The 23,982-nt window shown below is 44.9% G+C and overlaps 1 long non-coding RNA gene across 1 annotated transcript; it reads left to right on the top strand.

The window, feature by feature from the left end:
• Positions 1-17,944: 17,944 nt before the first annotated feature.
• LOC144118755 (uncharacterized) lies at positions 17,945-19,081 on the top strand. The gene is made up of 2 exons (XR_013312126.1): positions 17,945-18,103; positions 18,752-19,081. It is a non-coding gene; the product is annotated as an uncharacterized LOC144118755 (long non-coding RNA).
• Positions 19,082-23,982: the final 4,901 nt, after the last annotated feature.

Here is a 23,982-nt window from a genome sequence, read left to right as displayed (position 1 = left end):
ACCACGTATGCAGCAAGACTAACACAGAGGGTTATGAGCCGGGGACGTTATCACGGAAAAGGGTATCTTACAATTACCGCGCAGGATAATACGAACGGTTGGAATGACATTTCAATTTAGGCTCTCCTCTGGAATGTCAGAGAACACATTTCATATTAGCAAAAAAAAATACTGCTTTTCGTTCAGGTATATATTTAATTAAAATTTGATTGATTACAATTCTCTTTTCCGAAACGAAGCCTAAAGCACCTCTTTACAGCTTTTTAAGAGAAAACCATTTGATGCAGACTTATCAATGGTTCGTTCTTCTGCCTCACCAAAACTTCTAAAAATCTGACTTATAGAGCACACTATGAGAAGCCGTCCTAATTTATTGGCTTCCTTTTTTGCTAAATGGCTCCTGTTCGGTATGACCATCTCCTCTTCTTGGTGTTTTCTTAGATCTATGGTTGTCCTTTGTTGCTAAAGATGCTAAAGATGCTCTTAGAACATCAAACCGAATCTGAGAGAAAGAGAATGCTTCGCAGATAAGTCGCATTTATGTAACCACGCAGCTAACTGCGGCTTTCTTTACTCATCCTGCATTCAGTACTCTAGCGCAAACGCAAGGCACTGGTATACAGAGATGTCAGTGCTTCACCTGCAGCATCCAAAACAAAGAGCATCTCGTGGCCCATTTTTTTTTCATGTTTCAAAGGATGGAGCTGGATGATGAGCTGGATGAAATAACGCCCACCAATTGGAATATAGGATGCACAGGTTTTCATTAATTCCCATCATGGTGCCCTGCAGCAATGTCTAGGTTTTAAACAGAACGTTGCGACCAGTCTGCCATGCATATATGAGAAGAGAGAAAGGAAAAAAGCAAGCCTTTTCAAGCAAGAAGCCTGATATCTCAAATAATAGCTTAAAATCATACAAAAATTTGCAGCGCATATAACAAATCCGCATACAATTAAGAACTGCACAAATTTGTCGACTGGTAATGCAAGTAAGGGCTAGAAAAACAAATAAATTCCAAAGAACACTGGTGAGTGCGGTGAAGGGAGGTGTGTGGGTACGGGCCCGTGCCTGGGAAGAGTTCCGAGCTCGGAGAATTGCCGGCAGCGCAGCTGATGGCACGACACCAAGAATAAATAACAAAGTGGAAATAAGTGGCAAAAAACAACCATCGACAATAGCGAAGACTTGAATGCGGGCCGCACAAGCGAGAGATATAGCAAAGAGATAGAAATCCTAAATAAGTGTGCAGTTGCATCCCCGACAGCTCGCAGTGCTCAGAAAGAGAAGAAGCATCGATGCTTACAGCTCAGGAAGGACGCAAAATTGATCTAACTTTGGAATAACACTGCCTCAAATCCTGTAGAATCGGAAGAACAGATAAATTTACAAATGAAAAGGCGAGGAATATGCGCTAGTCTTTCACATGCAATCACTGTCTCAGAATAATTTAGAATGACGAATATTTAGGCGCAAGCACTAATCCGATAAGTACCAACCCAGAGCAGAATAGTGCGCTGTGTGATCGCATCTGGAAAGAAGGAAGGCCTCAGACGCTACTGGCACATACCGACTACGGGGGAGTGGCCAAGACACAGGCGGTTAATTATTGGATACAGGAAAATTTTGACGGCAAAAGAAGTGGAAATAGTATGTAGTCTGATAGATTGGAAGAGTCAAGGAGAGGGGTCCTGTTAACTTGGAGATCGAAGATGGGACAATGGCTTAATGTGCACAATAGTATACAATGCATGTAATGCCTGTAAGCGGGAAAAAGAGATTAGAATGGGAGTCGCTGCGTTTTCTGAAGAACATTTTGCACAGCAGAACGCACACTCCTGTCGCTTCGTCCAAGCAACGAAGCCCCAATGGAAATAATAACCGCGGAAGACACAGGCAAGCCCAGTTGATGAAATGGAATTTGCAAAAGACGCTTCCTCAAACGGGAGAAGCGGCGGCAGAACAGCAGGAAGTGATCTATTGTCTCAGGCTCGGCACAAAAAGGGCACAGTGGGGAAGCTGCTAGGCCAGATCTGTAAAGGTAGAGATTTAGAAGGGGAACCCGGCAACGCAAGCGCGTGAAAGAGACCTCTAGTCTGCGTGAGCGCCAGTCTTTGCTACTCCAAGGATGCAGAAGATACTGATATTCGGGAGATGATGTAAGTGCCGAGGCAGCAAATTCATGAAATATTGCGTAGCTGCGAAACATCCCCGCAGACGCAAATGCACACGTTGGCAGGACAGCAACAATTGGGCCGCTGAGAGAGGCTCTTGCTAAGGAATCTGCAACCTCATTTAAGTGAAAGCCCATGTGACCTGGTAGCAAAAGCAACCTTAACGAATTTAAATGGAGCGGAATCAGGAACTTAAAGAGGCGTAATGCCCGAGACTCAGTGGGTGAGGATAAGGAATAGCAAATGGACAGAGTGTCATAACCACGGCCTAGGAAAAGATAGTTTATAATTTTCGTGAGGCTAAGATTACTGCTAATAATTCAGCCAGAAAAATTGGAGTGAAGAAAGAAAGACGGAGAGAAAAAGACCAATCCAGTGAAGGTGAAAAAATTCCCACACCTGCCTTTACGCGATCCTGCGAGGCATCGGTAGCAATAAGAACATAAGAAGGAAAGGACCTCAGGTGGTCCTGCAATATAACTTGAAGAAGCGGGAAGGGCTGCAGCTTCGCATTCGATGGGAACATGTCATCGAATTCAATCTGGACAGATGAGGAGTTGTTATACATTTGGCGGACATCTGTGAAATGAATATTTATGCGATCAAGGAGGGACTGCACGTAACATATCTGCGGGGTATAAAAACGAGACCAGGCAGCACTAAAAAAGGCGGAAGGTTGACAATAAATATTATACTGGAAGCGTGAAGAGGTGATTCGCACAATTTTAAAAATGTTTGAACTGTTAAAAGGCGAAACCTAGCTCATAACGATAGCATTCGCGCCTCAAGGTGCAGAACAGCAATGACGACATATTTTGGAAGCCCCAGACAAAGGCGCAACGCCTCACGCTCCAAAGGCACAAGAGGGCGAAGTTCATAAGCAGGAGCTCCTGAAAATAAAACACACCCTAACTCCAAAATTGGGCGGACGTACATTTTATAAATCATCAGCAGCGTATGCCTTCTCATGCCTGACCTAGCACTACAAAGCATGCGCAGTATGTCAAAGGCCCGTACTCCTTTTGCAGAAACTTGCTCAATGTGCGGCCGCCAGGATAGAGTAGAGTCGTATATTACTCCGAGGTACTTAACCGCCTGAACTTGAGGTATTATGCTATTTATTTAGACCAGGCAGATATTTAGAGGAACAGAAACTGGAAATACTAACAATGGGCATTTCTTCACATTAAGAGACAGTTGAATTCTTCCTAGCCAGTTGTCAAGAACATTGAGGTAATTTTGCAGGTTTCGATAAAGAGTGTGAATGTCACCTGCTGATGCAAAAAATGCAATATCGTCGGCGTAGGCATAAGTTTTCACACTTTGAATGCATGGAATTGAGCTTAGAAAAATGTTAAAAAGAACAGGTAAGAGAACTGATCCTTGCGGAACACCTCTTGTCTGTGGAAATCTTCTTGAGGAAACAGCATTTTGGCAGCACTAAAATTCTCTATTTTCCAAAAAATAACAGAAATCCAGGTTACAAATTAGCTTGCGAAGTTGAGTTCCTGTTCTCTTAGTAATAGAGTCGAGTGCTCAACGCAGTCGTATGGTTTATGACATCCAAGGTGACTAGAGCAGCAAACTATTTTCTATTGCAAGCTAATTTAATACGACTCTCAAGGTATGCATGAGCACACCAAATTGAACAACCCGGCCTGAAACCAATTTGACATGGATTCAATAGAGCATTTTCTGAAATGAATGACATGACACGGCTGAGAAGGACCCTTTCCACCAATTTCACTAGGTTCGATGTTAACGAAATAGGGCGTATATTGTCTAAAGTTAAGCCCTCCGCTTGCTTTTTAAGCAATGGAACTATTTCAGCAAGACGCCAGTCATGCGATATCCTAGGACCTTGAATAGAATGGCTAATTAGAGCCAAGAGGTCTGCAGGAGATTCATTGAACAAAATTTTGATCTTAGATGAACTGACCTTATCGGGGCCAGGAGCCGCTGGGGATAAGCGCAGAACAATTTGCGACAGCTCATCATAGAGACCGCAGTGAAATCACTTGAGGCGCATATGAATATAGTCGGAGAAGGTAAAGCAGATGTAAAGCGAAACTCTAGGCCACACGCAATATCCTCTAAGGCCTTTGCGATGTCAGCAGGGGACTGAAAGAGGAATTCAATGTTGGCAGCGGGAGGAATCACCTTGTTGCGCCTCATGAAATTAAACAAAGCTCGTTTATTTCCTGATTGGCAAAGGAAATCATGATCATTTGTACTATACTCCTCCTTTGCACAGGCTACAGTGCGCTTGAGTGTTGCTGCAACATACTTATAATTCACCAATTTTTTGGGCATTGATTGATGAGAAGTTTCTTCCAAGCTGCTTTTAGTCGTCTATATGCACGCGTGCACTCAGCATTCCACCAATTGTTCGCGATTGGACCCTTTGTTCTCTTAACCAAAAATTTAGACTTTTGCCTTGCATAGTCCAGTAGTGAACATAGATGTGCAGCCTTGCTTTCGGCACTTCTCTGAGCGCAAGTGTCTGAAGTGATTTGGAGGGCTCACTATGGCGTGTCTTTAATGCAACTGTAATTTATTAACGTGCGCTGATGTCGCTCAAGAAGAGTTAATTTACACGCAAACTAGAAACTAATTGGTAGATGATCACTGTTTGTTGCATAGTGAACAGGCGCCCAAGACATAACAGAGACTCCTGGGGACGAAAAATTTAAATCCAAGGCAGAGCGGCATTGACTCCGAACAAACGTAGGCAATCCGGAATTGTTGCGATAAAGTTGTTGCAAAAAGCCCATTCAAATTGTCTAGAACCAAAGCTGCCTGTTTTAAAGGCCCCCGTAACATGGTGCGAATTGAAGTCTCCAAGTAATAGAACCTGAGATCGGCTACTAGACATGAGTGAGTGAAGGGGCCGAGTGTCACGCACACCAGACGGGAAATATGCATTAGCTACCGTAAAGGGCTGCTGACCTAGGACACTGAAGTCAATCGCACGGATTTCACATTCTTTGTCCGCATATTGAAAAGAAATGCATGCCTTGTGGCAAAACTTTGTAGATATTAGCACTAACGACCCACCCCCTCGTGATGACCGGTCAAGCGGGGACAGACGGTAATCCTTGGGATGATAATTAAAATTTGAAGTTAGCCATGTTTCCTATGAAGCAACTAAATCTGGGAGAAGCTGATTGCATAGGAAATTTAAATCTGTTGAAGCTGAGAATATAGATCAACACTTCCGCTGGAGTACACTTACGATCCCTATCTTAGCGGGAGTGCCGCAGCCGCGACTGCCTTTTCTAGAATCTGGTCTTAGCGTTCTGACTTAAGTTACTTTTCTTTGTCTTTGACTGAGAGCAAGATGGACCTGCAATATTCAGAGGAGACCCACTTCGTTTCTGTGCGCGGAGATCAGACTCCATATCCACACACTCCATAGAGGATGCGTCAATAACGCTATTCGAAGGAGAGGCCTGAGAGGTCTTTTGTTGCTCACTTTGATTTTGGCCCTGTGGAGCGGACTCGATTATTACAGAAGGAGGGGTAGTTTTCGTAGCCAAAGAAGACAGGAGCGGAGCGGTGGACGCCTGCAGAAGATTGGTCATCTGAGCAGCTATGACCTGCGAAATGCACGTGGACACGGTTTTCATAACGCGATCTATTGCAATTGCCACAGCTTTCTCAACTGCCGCTGTAATAGCCTAAGACCAACTAGAATCTGTTATGGGTGGGCATTTGGCGGCCACACCAGAGTAGCCTGAGGCTCTCTCCTTGACTGCGGCAAAAGCGTCTCTCCGCGTGCATCTGCGCTTGTCTATAAGCTCGAGCACCTGAACTTCTTGTGCTCGTGCAGGACAGTCAGGGGAATCAGCAGGGTGAGCACTGCTACGCAAACAACATTTCTCTGGCTGTTCAGGGCATTCCTCTCTGCAATGAAATTCCCCACAAGCACAGCAGCGTAAGGCACAATTGCAGGCTTTGCGCTAAGGCCAAATCGCCAGCAGTTTTGACACTGAAGGGGCCGAGGGTTAAAGGAATCTACTTGAAAAACCAATGGCCACACCTTCATCTCTGACGGGCAAAATATTCCTGCAAATGTGGCAATGACGGACTCCGTAGGAATTTTTACTTCGTCAACCATCCTGCTGCATCGATGGACAGCAATCACTCCCACAGGCGAGAGGTTCTTACGCCTTTCCACAGGGCTCAATCGAGAGCCGACGCCTCGGACCAAGCCCTTGGAACATGCTAGATGAGGTGGAATGAATGCGCTCACCGGGTGGTTGGCGAAGGTCGTACACTTTAGAAGGTCTTCAATACGGTCTCTATCCGGCGACCTGCACAAAATACCACACACGCCGAACTGCCGGACATCGTTAATGTGCACGAAGTGCTTCGAAGTGGACTGAAGAGCCGCCTGCACTGCCTCCGGGTTGTTCAGTCGGATACCGCCTCCATCGGAAAGCACTAAAGCGACTGGAGTGCTCGAAACACCGCTACGGAAAAAGAGATCGGTTGGGAGCTGGCCTTGAGGAAGAGATGCCGACCAAAGGGAAAACCCCTGGTCAGGGGAAGAAGTAGACATTAAGCTCTCGTCCCGCGCCCAATCAGCCCAGAACATGAACAAGCAGGCACCGACAAAAAGAACGAGAAATTTAGCAACCTAGCGCAACACCGCCAGGTACTTAGCCACTGCCCTGCAACCTGGGCAGGTGAGCCACGTCAACACCAACGAAGAGCTCCCTAGCCTCGCCTAGCCTAGCTCCCTAGCCTGGCCTAGCGCGAGCGCTCCGTCGAGCGGCACTTCTAGCTCATCGTCTTCTACACAGTGCAAATCCATGCTTTCGCACTGAGTGTCGCAGCACTAGCAAGCGACAGCGTGACTCTGTTGTGATACCTGGTGCCATTTTTATTTGCCACGGCACACGAGTAATAAACGCACATAAAAACAATGAGAACAACACTTGTCATGCAGGATATAGGCCCTGCTTTTCTGGCGCGGCATTATAGCTGCGCCAGCCGCATGCTGACTGCCTCCTTTAATACAGATCAGTAGCAAAGAAACGCAGAAAGGGACTCACCGGTCAGGCCATTTATCCAGGCTTAGTAAAACCGCGCAGGAGTCTTCGTTGCCTTTACAGATGACAAGACGTCGCAGCATTGCCTTTCTTCTTGCCTTACCCGTTGAAACTCGTCAATATTGACCGGGCGTAATACTTGACGTTGGCTTCCAAAACACATTCCTGCTCACCTTAATATTCAAGGAGTTGTTCTTCACACGTGTCCGCCATACAAGCGCTCAAGCACTGTCTCAAAGATCCAAACAACATAAAACGCGACGCGTCGTTTGTGCTGTCGTGATTCCGACCGCTGAGCTTTCGCGTCGTTGAAAAATCAACCCACAAACGAGATTCCTTTTCACACCACAAAGATTTAAATTATGTTCACAACAAGGACGCTGTATTTTTTGACATTTATTTTTGAACTGTTTATTAATATAAAAAGGTTTCAATTATTTTTCTGGCATGTCGTTTGTAGAAGCTGCAATCCTGTGATCCCCTGAAGTGACCCGTATGTGCTAGCAAACGTGGCTGTTGATGGAATGCAATTTCATTTGACGCCAGATAAAATCACTAAGTTGCGACAAAAAGTGAAGAAATGCGCCGCATCTCAAGCTGGCGAATATTGTGGATATGTTGAACGCGAGCGGCACGATGGAGAGCAGCTGTGATGCATTAATTTGCGCGACACTGGCACGCTCACCGGAGATCGTGAAACTTAACAGCTTATTCTGTAACCAGTACAAGAAGATTACTTTGATATCAACTGCATTACGAAACGACGTCGATACTTGTGTCAGACTTTAGCTAATGAGCAACAGCGGCTCGCACTGGCCGCATCCTGATCGCGTGTAGATTCAAAAGCAAGAGGCCAATAGCGCATCGAAGCACCCGTGTTTTCGAGTTGATATCGTTGCGATAAATACAAGCTCTTTTGGGTCGTTCTGGAATTGAGGTTCTCAGCCTGTGGGTCACGAGCGGTGATCATGGCGCCGCTGATGATCTTAGTTAGGACTCGCCGCAACGCAGCCGATATCCCAAGCATATGGGCGTTAATTGTTGTTCACCAGCACTGCAAACGTGGGCATAAAGTATCACTCAGTCTCAAGCTAGTCGCTCGCTGCTCGAGTTTCCAGCCTTCCGAGTGCATGCAAGTCGCAAGCTGCTGAGCCAATCAGTGAGCGAGCCGCAGTGAGCGAGCCAAGCATTCGGCAACGACGCAGCCCGCGGGCGTGCCGGGTATTGAACTACGCGCTGCTCCCTGGCTGCCCTAGTCGTCGCTTAGCCTTGTCGGTTTCACATGATGGACCAGCTAAGTGCACATCGGAACTGGCTTGCGCTGAGGTGCTGCTCTCTTCATCGTTTTGCTGCGAACCTCGTGTCATAGTAAAATAAGTATATGCTCGGTTTCTGCGACACATTCAGGAGCGGAGCCTGCTGAGGCCAGGAGAGCCGCAATTGAGGTGCAGCAATTAAATGCGCTACGGGAAGACATTTTTTTTTGTAATCCTGTTATCGCTTCTAACTACAACTCGATATTGGCATACGATACTCCATCCGACAGCTTGGTATCGACATGAACAAACATTACTATCGCATTTTTCTGATGATGGCGGCCGGCATCCAGGCTGACATGCCGGCATCGAGAAGGACGCCCTTACGTTATCATGACGCTTAATTGTATGGCTGTGGTGCACATCGAAACCGCTAGACATCCTCCTGTTCGCTCAGGTTGTCGTAGCACACAGTCACACTTGGGACCAGACACTCTAGAGGACCGACCGCTGGGGCGCAGGAGCTAGACTTTGCCAAAGCAGAAGAAACGTCTCGAAAGCGTGCGACTGACGACAGTCCCAAAACTTCATTCTCATTTCGACCGAGAATCAGACGAGAACTAGGCCCGCAGGTCGCCCTTCCAGGTGTGAGCAATTGCGTTTTTGAGCGGCTGCCTGATGCAAGCGACTGCTGATCGCATGCCCTTTGCGGCTTGCAAGTCTGAATGGGCATAAAATTTGCGTTCACAATATCGAGTCCCAGAGTTCACGCAAGTTAAGCCCATCGGTCAAAGGGGGGGGGGGGGGCGGTGAGCCTCGAACAAGTACACCCTTTTATGGAAGTCGCTTGTAACATCATTTCACAGAACAACGCACCGAATCTGTAGCGTCGCGGGGTATAACGCCAGGTCACCTGACCAATATCAAGGTTCTTGTTCGAAAAAGACTCCTGCGTGGTTTTACTAAGCCTGGATAAATGGCATGACCGGCGAGTCCCTTTCTGCGTTTCTTTGCTACTGATCTGTATTCCTACGCGCTATATGTATCCGGCTATATAGGGACGGTAAAGGAGGAAGTCTGCATGCGGCTGCCGCAGCTATAATGCTGCGCCAGAAAAGCAGGGCCTATATCCTGCATGACAAGTGTTGTTCCCATATTCTTTATGTGCGTTTAGTACTTGTGTGCCGTGGCAAATAAAAATGGCACCAGATATCACAACAGAGTTACGCTGTCGCTTGCTAGTGCTGCGACACTCAGTGCGAAAGCATGGATTTGCACTGCGTAGAAGACGATGAGCTAGAAGTGCCGCGCGACGGAGCTCTCGCGCTAGGCCAGGCTAGGGAGCTAGGCTATGCGAGGCTAGGGAGCTCTTCGTTGGTGTTGACGTGGCTCACCTGCCCAGGTTGCAGGGCATTAGCTAAGTACCTGGCGGTGTTGCGCTAGGTTGCTAAATTTCTCGTTCTTTTTGTCTGTGCCAGCTTGTTCATGTTCTGGGCGCGGGACGAGAGCTTAATGTCTACTTCTTCTCCTGGCCAGGGGTTTTCCCCTTGGTCGGTATCTCTTCCTCAAGACCAGCTCCCAAATGATCTCTTTTTCCGTAGTGGTGTTTCGAGCATTCCAGTCGCTTCAGTGCCTTCCGATGGAGGCGCTATCCGAATGAACAACCCAGAGGCAGTGCAGGCGGCTCTTCAGTCCACATCGAAACACTTCATGCACATTACCGATGTCCGGCAGTTCGGCAGGGGTGGTATTTTGTGCAGGTCGCCGGATAAAGACTGTATTGAAGACTTTCTAAAGTGTACGACCTTCGCCAACCACCCGGTGAGCGCATTCATTCCGCCTTATCTAGCATGTTCCAAGGGCTTGGTCCGAGGCGTCGGCTCTCGATTCAGCCGTGTGGAAACGCGTAAGAACTTCTCGCTTGCAGGAGTGATTGCTGTCCATCGATGCAGCGGGATGGATGACGGAGTAAAAATTCCTACGGAGTCCGTTATTTCCAGATTTGCAGGAATATTTTGCCCGTCAAAGATTAAGGTGTGGCCATTGGTTTTTCAAGTAGATGTCTTTAACTCTCGGCCCCTTCAGTGTCAAAACTGCTGGCGATTTGGCCACAGCGGAAAAGCCTGCAAATCGGCCTTACGCTGCTGTGTCTGTGGGGAACGTCATTGCAGAGAGGAATATAATGAACAGCAAGAGAAATGTTGTTTGTGTAGCGGTGCTCACCCTGCTGATTCGCCTGACTGTCCGGCACGAGCACAATAAGTTCAGGTGCTCGAGCTTATAGACAAGCGCAGATGCACGCGGAGAGACGCTTTTGCCGCAGTCAAGGAGAGAGCCTCAGGCTTCTCTGGTGTGGCCGCCAAATGCCCACCCATAATAGATTCTAGTTCGTCCCAGGCTAATACAGCGGCAGTTGAGAAAGCTGTGGCAATTGCAATGGATCGCATTATGGAAACCGTGTCCACGTGCATTTCGCAGGTCATAGCTGCTCAGATGACCAATCTTCTGCAGGCGTCCACCGCTCCGCTCTTGTCTTCTTTGGCTTCGGAAGCTACCCCTTCTTCTGTAGTAATCAATTCCGCTCCACAGGGCCAAAAACAATGTTCGCAACAAAAGACCTCTCAGGCCTCTCCTTCGAATAGCGTTATAGACGCATCCTCTATGGATTGTATGGATATGGAGTCTGATCTCCCTGCGCAGAAACGAAGTGGGTCTTCTCTGAATATTGCAGGTCCATCTTGCTCCAAGTAAAAGACAAAGAAAAGTAACTTAAGTCAAAACGCTAACACCCTAATCTAGAAAAGGCTGTCGCGGCTGCGGCACTCCCGCCAAGATAGGGTTCTGAAGTGTACTCCAGTGGAATTATCGATCTATATTCTCAGCTTCAACAGATTTAAATTTCCTATGCAATCAGCTTCTACCAGATTTGTTGCTTTACAGGAAACATGGCTAACTTCAAATTTAAATTATCATCTCAAGGATAAACGTCCGTTCCGGAACGACCGGTCATCACGAGGGGGAGGGTTGGTAGTGCTCATAACTACAAAGTTTTGCCACAGGGCATGCATTTCTTTTCAATATGCGGACAATGAATGTGAAATCCTTGCGGTTGACCTCAGTGTCCCAGGTCCACAGCCCTTTACGGTAGCTAATGCATATTTCCCGTCTGGTGTGCGTGATACTCGGCCCCTTGACGCACTCATGTCTAGTAGCCGATCTCAGGTTCTATTATTTCGAGACTTCAATTCGCCCCATGTGACGTGGGTGTTTAAAACAGACAGCTTTGGTTCTATACAATTTGATTGAGCTTCTTGCAACAACTTCATCTGCAACAATTCCGGATTGCCTACGTTTGTTCGGAGTGAATGCCGCTCTGCCTTGGATTTAACTTTTCCTCCCCAGGAGTCTCTGTTATGTCTTGGGCGCCTGTTGACTGCGCAAGAAACTGTGATCATCTACCGATTCGTTTCAAGCTTGCGTGTAAACTAACTCTTCCTGGGCGATATCAGCGCACGTTAAGAAATTACAGTTGCTTTAAAGACACGCTAAAATCAGCCCTCCAAATCACTTCAGACACTAGCGCTCAGAGAAGTGCAGAAAGCAAGGCTGCACATCTATGTTCTGTACTCTACCATGCAAGGCAAAAGTCTGAATTTTTGGTTAAGAGAACAATGGGTGTAATCGCGAACAATTGGTGGAATGCTGAGTGCACGCGTGCATATAGACGACGGAAAGCAGCTTGGAAGAAACCTCTCATCAATCAATGCCCAAAAAATTGGCTGGAATATAAGTATGTTGTAGCAACATTTAAGCACACTGTAGCCTATGCAAAGGAGGAGTATAATACAAATAATTATGATTTCCTTTTCCAATCAGGAATTAAAAGAGCTTTGTTTAATTTCATTAGGCGCAACAAGGTGATTCCTCCGGCTGCCAACATTGAATCCCTCGTTCAGTCCCCTGCTTACATTGCAAAGGAACTAGAGGATATTGCGTGTGGCCTAGAGCTTCGCTTTACATCTGCTTTACCTTCTCCTACTATATTCACATGCACCTGAAGTGATTTCACTGAGGTCTCTATGCCTGAGCTGTCGCAAATTGTTCTGCGCTTATCCCCAGCGGCTCCTGGAGACCTGCTGGCTTTAATTAACCATTCTCCTAATGATCCTTGGATAACGCATGAGTGGCGTCTTGCTGAAATAGTTAACTTTGGACAATATACGCCCTATTTCGTTAACATCGAAACTAGTGAAATTGGTGGAAAGGGTCCTTCTCAGCCATGTCATGTCATTCATTTCAGAAAATGCTGTTTTGAATCCATGTCAAATTGGTTTCAGGCCGGGTTGTCCAATTTGGTGTGCTCATACTGACCTTGAGATTCGTATTAAATTAGCTCGCAATAGAAAACAGTTTGCTGCGCTAGTCACCTTGGATATCAGTAAAGCATACGACTGCGTTGAGCACTCGACTCTATTACTAAGTTAACAGGAACTCAACTTCCCAAGCTATTTTGTAACCTGGATTTCTGTTTTTTTGAAAAATAGAGAATTTTACTGCTGCCGAAATTGAGTTTCCTCAAGGAGATTTCCACAGACACGAGGTGTTCCGCAAGGATCAGTTCTCTCACCTGTTCTTTTTAACATTTTTCTGAGCTCAATTCTATGCATTCAAAATGTGAATACTTATGTGTACGTCGACGATATTGCATTTTTTGCATAAGCAGGTGATATTCACACTCTATCGAAACCTGCAATATTACCTCAATGTTCATGACAAGTGGCTAGGAAGAATTCATCTGTCCCTTAATGTGAAGAAATGCGCATTGTTAGTATTTCCAGTATCTGTTCCTCTAAATATCTGCCTGGTCTATAGAAATAGCATAATACCTCAAGTTCAGACGGTGAAGTATCTCGGAGTAATATACGACTCTACTCTATCCTGGCGGCCGCACATTGAGCAAGTTTCTGCAAAAGGAGTTCGGGCCTTTGACATACTGCGCATGCTTTGTAGTACTAGGTCAGGCATGAGAAGGCATACGCTGCTGATGATTTATAAAATGTACGTCCGCCCAATTTTGGAGTTAGGGTGTGTTTTATTTTCAGGAGCTCCTGCCTATAAACTTCGCCCTCTTGTGCCTTTGGAGCGTGAGGCGTTGCGCCTTTGTCTGGGGCTTCCAAAATATGTCGTCAATGCTGTTCTGCACCTTGAGGCGCGAATGCTATCGTTATGAGCTAGGTTTCGCCTTTTAACAGTTCAAACATTTTTAAAATTGTGCGACTCACCTCTTCACGCTTCCAGTATAATATTTCATAGTCAATCTTCCGCCTTTTTTAGTGCTGCCTGGTCTCGTTTTCATACCCCGCAGATATGTTATGTGCAGTCCCTCCTTGATCGCATAAATATTCACTTCACAGATGTCCGCCAAATGTATAACAACTCCTCATTTATCCAGATTGAATTCGATGATATTTTCCCGTCCAATGCAAAGCTGAAGCCCTTCCCGCTTCTTCAGGGTGTATTGCAGGGCCACCTAAGGTTCCTTCTCATGATCTTATTGCTACCGATGCATCGCAGGATCGCGAAAAGGCAGGTGTGCTAATTTTTTCGCCTTCACTGGATTGGTCTTTCTTTCCGTCTTCCTGACTTCACTCCAATTTTTCTGGCTGAATTATTAGCAGTAATCTTAGCCTTACGAAAATTAGAAACTACCATTTCACAGGTCGTGTTTATGACAGACTCTCTGTCCATTTGCTCTTCCTTATCCTCACCCAGTGAGTCTCGGGCATTACGCCTCTTTAAGTTCCTGATTCCGCTCCATCTAAATTCGTTAAGGTTGCTTTGGGTACCAGGTCACATGGGCTTTCACTTAAATGAGGTTGCAGATTCCTTAGCAAGAGCCTCTCTCAGCGGCCCAATTTTTGCTGTCCTTCCAACGTGTGCATATGCAGCTGCGGTGATGTTTCGCAGCTACACATTATTTCGTGAATTTGCTGTCTCGGCTCTTACATCATCTCCCGAATATCAGCATCTTCTGCATCCTTGGAGTAGCAAAGACTGGCGCTCACGCAGACTAGAGGTCTCTATCACGTGCTTGCGCTGCCAGGTTCCCCTTCTAAATTTCTACCTTCACAGATCTGGCCTGGCAGCTTCCCCACTGTGCCCTTTTTGTGCCGAACCTGAGGCAATAGATCACTTCCTGCTGTTCTGCCGCCGCTTCTCTCATTTGAGGAAGCGTCTTCTGCAAACTCCATTTCATCAATTGGGCTTGCCTGTGTCTTCCGCGGTTGTTATTTCCATTGGCGCTTCTTTGCTTGAACGAAGCGCCAGGAGTGTGCGCTGTGCTGTGCAAAATGTTCTTCAAAAAACGCAGCGACTCCCATTCTAATTTCTTTTTCGCGCTTACAGGCATTACAGGCATTGTATACTATTATGCACATTAAGCCATTGTCCCGTCTTCGATCTCCAAGTGAACAAGACCCCTCTCCTTGACTCTTCCAATCTATCAGACTACATACTATTTCCACTCCTTTTGCCGTCAAAACTTTCCTGTATCTAGTAATTAACCGAATGTGTCTTGGCCAGTCGCCCGTAGTGGGTATGTGCCAGCAGCGTCTGAGGCCTTCCTTCCTTCCAGATGCGATCACACAGCGCACTATTTTGCTCTGGGTTGGTACTTGTCGGATTAGTGCTTGCGCCTAAATATTCGTCATACTAAATTATTCTGAGACAGTGATCGCATATGAAAGGCTGGCGCATATTCCTCGCCTTTTCATTTGTAAACATCTGTTCTTCCCTAATTCAACAGGATTTGAGGCAGTGTTATTTAAAAGTTAGATCAATCTTGCGTCTTTTCTGAGCTGTAAGCATCGATGCTTCTTCTCTTTCTGAGCACTGCGAGCTGTCGGGGATGCAACTGCACACTTATTTAGGATTTCTATCTCTTTGCTATATCCCTCCCTTGTGCGGCCCGCATTCAAGTCTTCGCTATTGTCGATGGTTGTTTTTGCTACTTATTTCTACTTTGTTATTTATTCTTGGTGTCGTGCCATCAGCTGCGCTGCCGGCAATTCTCCGAGCTCGGAACTCTTCCCAGGCACGGGACCGTACCCACACACCTCCCTTCACCGCACTCACCAGTGTTCTTTGGAATTTTTTTGTTTTTCTTGCCCTTACTTGCATTACCAGTCGACAAATTTGTGCAGTTCTTAATTTTATGCGGATTTGTTATATGCGCTGCCAATTTTTATATTGTGCTAAGCTATTATTTGAGATATCAGGCTTCTTGATTGATAAATCTTGCTTTTTTCCATTCTCTCTTCTCATATATGCAAGGCAGACTTGTCGCAACGTTCTGTTTAAAACCTAGACATTGCTGCAAGGCACCATGATGGGAAATAATGAAAACCTGTGCATCCTATATTCAAATTGGTGTGCGTTATTTCATCCAGCTCATCTTACAGCTCCATCCTTGGAAACATGAAAAAAAAAATGCGCCACCAGATGCTCTTTATTTTGGATGCTGCAGGTGAAGCTCAGAAATCTCTCTATACCATTGCCTTGCGTTTGCGCTAGAGTACTGAATGCAGGATGAGTAACGAAAGCCGCTGTTAGCTGTGTGTATACATATATGCGACTTAAATGTGAAGCATTCTCTTTCTCTCAGATTCGGTTTGATGTTCTAAGAGCATCTTTAGCAACAAAGGACAACCACAGATCTAAGAAAACACCAAGAAGAGGAGATGGTTATTCTGAACAGGAGCCATTTAGCAAAAATGAGCCAATAAATTAGGATGGCTTCTCATAGTGTGCTCTGTAAGTCAGATTTTTTTAGAAGTTTTGGTAAGGCAGGAGAACGAACCATTGATAAGTCTGCATCAAATGGTTTTCGCTTAAGAAGCTGTAAAAAGATGCTTTAGACTTCGTTTCGGAAAAGAGGATTGTAATCAATCAAATTTTAATTAAATCTACACCAGAACGAAAAGCAGTATTTTTTTGCTAATATGAAATGCGTTCTCTGACATTCCAGAGGAGAGCCTAAATTGGAATGTCATTCCAACCGTTCGTATTATCCTGCGCGGTAATAGTAAGATACCCTTTTCCGTGATAACGTCCCCGGCTCATAACCCTGTGTGTTAGTCTTGCTGAATACGTGGTGAACACATGTCGTTTGTTGCTTTTTCTCCTGTCAAGATAATCAAATGCCATTTTTTGAGGCCTACAGCATTTCTAGTTCCATTCGATGTGTCCTTCAGTTGACGGGAGGATATTTTTTGAAGGATTTACGTTTGTGGAGTTCGATATGGCGACGTCGAGAAGAGGACACCGCACGCCGAAAAATAATTTTCTGGTCGGTACGTGCCCTTGGAGTCGATAATATAAGGCCAGCATTTTCCCCCTCTTCTACCATAGGACTCTCCAGACGAAGGTGAGTTTCTCTTGAGTGCAGGGCTTCCTGCCCCGACAAGAGTGAGTATCTGTGAAACATATATAACTGAACTGCTCGCGAGCCCACACCCACGCTACTGAAAGAATGAATGTTCGCTTCACATATGATTTCGAGCATGCTTTCTGTATCAAATTATACACCAATTATTAACTTCGCGCTTTTTAGAATTATCCTGGTTCCGTTTCAGTGACTTGTATAACGTATAGACACTTTGAATTCCTTCCGCATCAGGATTCAGCATTCAAGATTCAAGATTCAAGATTCGGGTCCAAGGAAATCGCATGCAGTTATCGCATACGAACTAATGAAGTCGGCCACCAGTGTAAATTACCAATGTCGAGTGCCGCCATCGGTGGATTTATAGCACCAATTTGCTTCTCTAGTTTTTACTAGCATCCGTTTGTGGTGCTCTGCAGCTTGTAGTGGCACATAACTTGCAGCTTCTATAGGCAGGAATTTATTCTATGCTATAAAAAGCTTTATGAAATAATTGAAACACAAAATGATTTTGAGTCTTGAACCCGGAGCCTCGTAAGACAGTGGAGCTGCAGATTGCAGGGGATAATTTATCACAGTAATGGTATTGTTTGGAGTTGCCTCCGGAGATGGTTTTAAAGTATAATATTCACCCAGCAAGCGGTATAAGTGAGAATCCTGAGCCTAGATAGGGTTTTTTTCGAGCAGGTGCTACTTCTAGCGTTGCAGAGCGGTCAGCATAGCAGGATCGAACAATATAAGCAATTCTTTCTTATGCTAGGGAAACAATAAGACCGCAATGAAGATGCATATATGATTTGATGCATATGAGATGCCTCAGTTCTCGTAGGATACGCAGGTACCCTCAACATCAGCCGTAAAAAAGGACACACTTGAAAATAGCATTTGGTTATGTTTGCTGCTTACCCACTTTTCGAAGCAGACTCAGGGTGAAAGTGCGTATTCTCCAGAAAATGATTTTTGCTCGATAGTCACTCTTAAAAGTGTTTTGATCAGAGTGCAGGAAAGAGTAGATTTCACTTAGCAGAGGTAACAATGCCATTTTGTCTGAATGTGCACTTGAGTGAAAAAGAAGCGCTATTCGTTCTTGTCATACGCAGGTAACTCCCCCAGGCGCTATGAATTTCAAGGCAGTTCTCATCGCGGTGGCCATTTTTGGCTTTCTGATGTCAGGTAAGCACCACCAATGACCAAGAAATGTTATTTACGTTCAAACGCACAACTGGTGCGGCGTTTAAACTATATCCAATGCAAACAAAAAATTCGCAGATTTTGGTTAAGTGCATCGCTAATATCAAAAACAATCGCTGAACACAAAGTGGAAATTCGTTTAACCGTACTAAAGCATTCATGTAGATATAAGGCGCAGTGAGACTTTCCAAAGATTGAGAAGATCGAACTAATGCCCATCATTTAATTATACACTGAAATATTCTAGTTGCGCGCCCATATAATGGAAATGAATGAACCGCGAGTGGATACTTTCTAGGGGACTCGTGCGCCGCTTTGAGAGAAAAGAGCTGCTTTGATAATTGTTGTTTCGCGTTGGCAGTACCGCAAATCCACAATCACAGGAGAAGCCCTGTAGCGCCACGGGGGTAATTTTGTGCAGAGAAAACGTAAGCAAGTCAGTTGTTTTTTGCGGTGAAGAAGGGTTTCAAAAAAGGGGTTAATTCAATGGTATATTGGTTTGGACACGTCCTCTTTCATTGGGATAATATAGAGACTGATGCGACCACTTTGCGCAGAAACTATGGAAAAAAATTGACCTTTCGTATGAGCCAGTGTTGTGACTCTCACCTTTTTTTGTCCACTTTTCAGAGGCTATGGCCACGAATGCTGAAGCTGCTGCAGAAGCAAGGGCCGAACCCGTGGCGAACGAACGTGTCGAGGAAGGACCGCAAGGGGCCGGAGCTCGCATTGACCCAACTATCTTGGGATCAATGGTTGGCGGTGGGGTTCGTTAGAGCCCGCAGGACCACTCAGGAAATGTCTGGAAGCCGCACCATCGTTCCAGCTTTTTTTCTGAAGATATGAACAACACTTGTCGGCAGCCAACGACTGTCGTCACATCTTCATGACAGCTTGAGCTCTTAGGAGAGCAGGCCATGCAGACCTTTTGAAATAAACACGAGTAAAAACGGTACAAAACGTGCGTAATGGTTGCAAAAAGTAAAAAAAAAATATTTATTTCTAGTTCGACCTCATCATAAAGAGAGACACAATGGAATGCTTTTGTGTGCAAGCGGGGAGCAGCCCGCCGAAGGAACAGAGTCTGGTTTTGCAACAAACCACAGGAAAATAACGAAATAGGGAACCACTGAAAAAGGCATAAATTAAAATGGCAATGTTGGCGGCGTTCTGTTGAAAAGATGTTATCAAAATAATGGCATTTGCCGTTTAGAAAAAAATGCCAGACAAGGGATTAACCGTGTCAGTGGTTTGGGCAGCTGCTTTTGCTAATGATTCAAGTACTCTAGCAGCAACGAGGCAGCAACATACAGCGAGCGACAGGGAATTGTGGTCCTAGTTGTGCAATCTGCGATGACATACCCAACTTTCTAGGACTTGCGGCACTGTAAGGTCTGCTCAACAACTCAACATGGTCTTCAGGGTGAACAATGTTGCAAAGCTAAGCCATCAGCAAGGAGTATATCCTTCCGGCAACTGACAGTAAAAGGCCTCACTTTGTTCAACCAAATGGGCCTCCTTCAAAAAGGATGTGAAAGCTACGCTTTTGAGGGCGTTCAAGCTATTACACCGAACACAGCGCGCTTACTATGCCTTGCCCTCTGTAGTTAATGTGTTATGCTTTCGAAGTAACAATGAACCAACACGCCCAAATATAATCCCAACTGAGGTCAACGCTATTCGCGGCCGTGACATGCGCATTGAAAATATCGAAGTTTGGGTTTCTGCTAGTGTTGTTTTTCCGCAGCCGTGTTGGTGAAAAACACTATGAAATGGCAAATGCGGTTTAAGAGAACACTGGATTACGAAGCGAACACTGCATAATTGCGTGGATGGTTTCCGTTGACATACCGGCTCGTCACTGAAAGCTCGCTGCAAGGTATTTTCCTACCTTTTCCTAGACATATACACATAAAACAATTTATGAAATTGAATGAATAAATTGCGACGTAAGCTCAATTGCGTCCTTGCGGATGGTATGCCTTGTCAATAGCTGCATGCCGCTGTTTCCAAGTGCTTATGAGAATAATCTAGGCTTCTAACGCAGTTGCTACGTGTAGACAAACAATGCATGTGTTTAGCCCTACTGGCTCATGTTTTGCTTAGCTGAGTTGTCATCACCTCTCGTGACGATATTAGACTCAGGTCAAAGCTTTGGTAGAGGTTAAGCTGATCTGTATTCTTCGCGCCACTGATGCAAGTTGATGAAGACGACAGGGTGCAATGCACTGTGTGAGAAATTGTTCATTTTAATTTCGTCGAGGCATTATTTACCTCAAAAACTCTCTGTGCCCCTCAATTTTTTGCTAATCCCCCTATGTGGGCATGAGCCATAGCATGTGGACAACAACAACAACAATAATGCTGGCGAATACGGGACGCGATCATATGCGCGGTAAGTGTGATTAGGTCGTGATTAGAATTTTTCGCGTTGACAAGCAAAACATGGACATAATTGTATCGACAATTATCAATTTGGCATCGTCGCTGGAGCACAGATGTAGCGCGCCGAAAAATCTGGTGGTTTGGCTCACGTGGCTACACCTGTTATAGCAGTTGCCGTGCTCCTCCCACGGCTCCTCGGCTCTCAAGGCGCATAAAAGGGATGTGCTCTGTCGGTTCTGTCAAGCCATTTTCTACTGCGGCGCGTAGGGAATATCATGAGTCCGAGAAGCAGTGATCGGTTCAGCATTTCACCTAGAGCAACCCTAGAAAATAATGTCTTGTAGTGCATACTTCTCACGTTTCCAAGGATGAACACGCAGTTCTTGCAGAAAACACAGCAGACAGCTCCAGATGTTTCGTTTCGTATACACAAACTATAAAAAATCAAAAACACTAACAAATACTTTTTAATGACTTCTGAAGAATGCAAGAACTGTTCGAAATCTTTAGGAAAACTTTTATCACCGATCATTTGGTGTGGATATACCATGTCTCAACGTCTGAAGCACAAAGTACTGTTTTGTACCATTTACTCAAATATTTCGTGTTTCATTTACAACTGATGTAACTATTTTAGCACAGCTTATTGAATACAAATTATGCAAGTGTTGCTTTTCATAACTAAACTTTATAACATTGTCCTTCGGCACATCTGTCACCTACACGTGACTTTATAAAAATTTGTTTCCAAATCAATTCGAACAGATTCCGTTGAAATGATGGAAGGCGAAAATGCGCAAGCTACAGAACAGCAATTTCATGTCGGCAAGTATTGCTGATTTTAATCGTATTAAGTGCACAATCTGTGGCAGCTCTACTTCATCTGAAATTTGAAAGCCAGAGTGTGCACCCTTAAAGCGCTATCCTCAGAACTAGGAAAAGCTTCAAACTGGCAAGGAGAATATTTATATACAAATTTTCATCCTTATATTTATTAGCCTTTTTCCTTTATGATTCTATAGAAGTGCACTGTAAACGAACGGTGCACTGGGCGAGTTGGTTGTTATTTACGGTTACTCAAGAAAATTAAAGAATGTTTCGAGAATGCGTAACCAAATGAAGAGCGTTAGCTAAGGGTTTTTCATGTATACTTTCGACAATATCGTTTTTGTTGTTGCGACTGAAGGGAGAATGAAAAGAAAAGTGCCGGGCCTGTCCAATGGCTCAAGCTGAGTCACAATCGCTGCCAAGTGCAGACACTAGAGGAGTTGAAAGAAATGTGAGAGGAAAGATTGAAATAAAGGACGCGCGTCGCAACAACTGCGCCATCTGAAGCGATGACGACGGTTTAGCAACAGATACCTCTGGTGACCATTAGCCATGGCCACATGTGCGGAAGCCCAGAGACCCCAGCCCCGTAAGCTAAGTAAGCCACCTTCCTTTCGACAAATTCGGATATCAACGTCTATATCACAAACCAACGATTCGTTTGGTACCACTGGCATTCCTCGGCGACTAATTTTTCGCCTGCCACGGCCCTTCAAATTTCGCTGTTCATTACGGTTTAGAGGAAAAAAAGGCGTCGGTACTAACCCTTGATACATACCAGGATTAAACTACACTAACAACTTTTGGCGCGGAATAGGGCCAATTCATTTGCCCCACTGAAAACCCTTTTCGCCAGGGACACCAATTTGTCACCAATGGCGACGCCAAGTGGAACCAGTCTCGGCACACGCTCAGAGTGCACTTTATGAAAAATTACTGGAGGTGGTGGTGGTTATAATAATATAATAATATACATGTTTATTTTCGCCGCTGAAATACAGAGGAGCGAAAATAGGTGGCTGGAGAAAAAGCTGCTCTACCGGCAGCTTGACGGCGCTCCAGCCACCTTTACATCAGGAGCAATGGCGAGGCATACAGTGCACATCTGAAACACCATTGCTATTTTTTTGCTCTTGTTTCAAAGGCCTATCTTGCAGTACAACTGCACTTGCAAAACGAAATAAAAATAGAGGATTCATTTTTATACATGTTCACAACACAGAGATGATGAAATAACACTGAAAGGCATACAGAAGGGGGAAAACGGACATGAAAAACAACATCAACATGGTTCACAAGACAAAGAGGTTGGCGATGTGTCTACTCGGGATTGAAATGACATCCACGCTCTGGAAGTCGAAATCATTTAAAATGGATGGTAATGAATGTCTAACTCTTTCGGTGCTGTAGCCATTACGCGAAAAGGGAACAAACCATGGTGGCTGCTACCGAAAAGTGTAGGCTTTTGGATTTTTTGTAAGGTGTGCTAAATTTAAAACTGTTTCCGATCTTCCTTGCACTGCTTTTCTGTAAGCACATAGGAGTTTGTGTGAGTAAATATTATTTGCTGTCATAACCTTGTGTTTTCGAAAAAGTGGTTGTGTATGTTCAAGCCTAGATTTGTTTTCTATTGCACGGATTGCTCTCTTCTGAAGTAATAAAAGTTTGGTAATGTTAGTTCCGCAGGTGTTTGCCCACACTAAGGCGCAATAGTATATTTGTGAGTTAAATAGAGCGTTGTATAAAGGTTTCTTAATGTTACTCGGAAGTATTTGGCGACATCGGTTCAACATACCTACGACCTTGCATAGTTTTAATGAAATCCTTTTAATGTGTTCGTTCCAAGTCATATTTTCAGAAAAGATTACTTCTAGTGTTTTTACATGTTTTACTGATTTTATGGAGTAGGGACCTAAGTGAATATTCGCAGGTGGTGTAATGGGGGTTCCTGGTATGCGAAACATAATGCATATAGTTTTAGATTCATTCAGAATTAATCTCTTTATATGGCACCATTCCTGAAGACCATAACAGAAAGTATCTGCAAGATCTTTTATTTCCGTAAGGTGTCCTTGCCTGAAACCAGCACTGTGCAATCATCTCCATATCTTATGCATTTATATTTTCAGGGAATTCTCACAATATCATTTATATAAAACAGAAACAGGATAGGTCCCAGAATACTCCCTTGTGGAACTCCGGATCTCACAGGTTTTATATTCGACCTAAGGTGGTTTAATTCTACGAACTGGTGACGCCCATGAAAATAGGATTTAATGAGGCGATGAGAAATTCCCCGAAATCCATATCGCTCCATCTTGTCAGCTAGTATGAGATGATTACCAGAATCAAACGCCTTTCTGAAATCGATATAGATTCCTAGTGTCGCTAATTTATTTTCAATATTTTCTAACACCGTTTCCTTATGAACTAAGAGAGCGTCTTCTGTCGAGCGAAACTTCCTAAATCCAAATTGATGTTCGGTTATCAAGTTGTACTTTTCTGCGAAAGCGATAATGCGTGAATTGATTACATCTTACTGCCACAAAATGGAAGGAATTAGCTGGGGCTTTGGTGAGTCCAGGCTGGCCTCCGGTAGGGGACGACCTCTACAGTATTGACCTTTTCTGCTTTTGAGCAGAAATGCG

Source organism: Amblyomma americanum, chromosome 2 (assembly GCF_052857255.1).
Source record: "Amblyomma americanum isolate KBUSLIRL-KWMA chromosome 2, ASM5285725v1, whole genome shotgun sequence".
In the NCBI taxonomy this organism is placed as follows: Eukaryota; Metazoa; Arthropoda; class Arachnida; order Ixodida; family Ixodidae; genus Amblyomma; species Amblyomma americanum.
The sequence above is the reverse complement of the archived record's forward strand: the minus strand, read 5'-3'. Positions and strand labels throughout refer to the sequence as shown.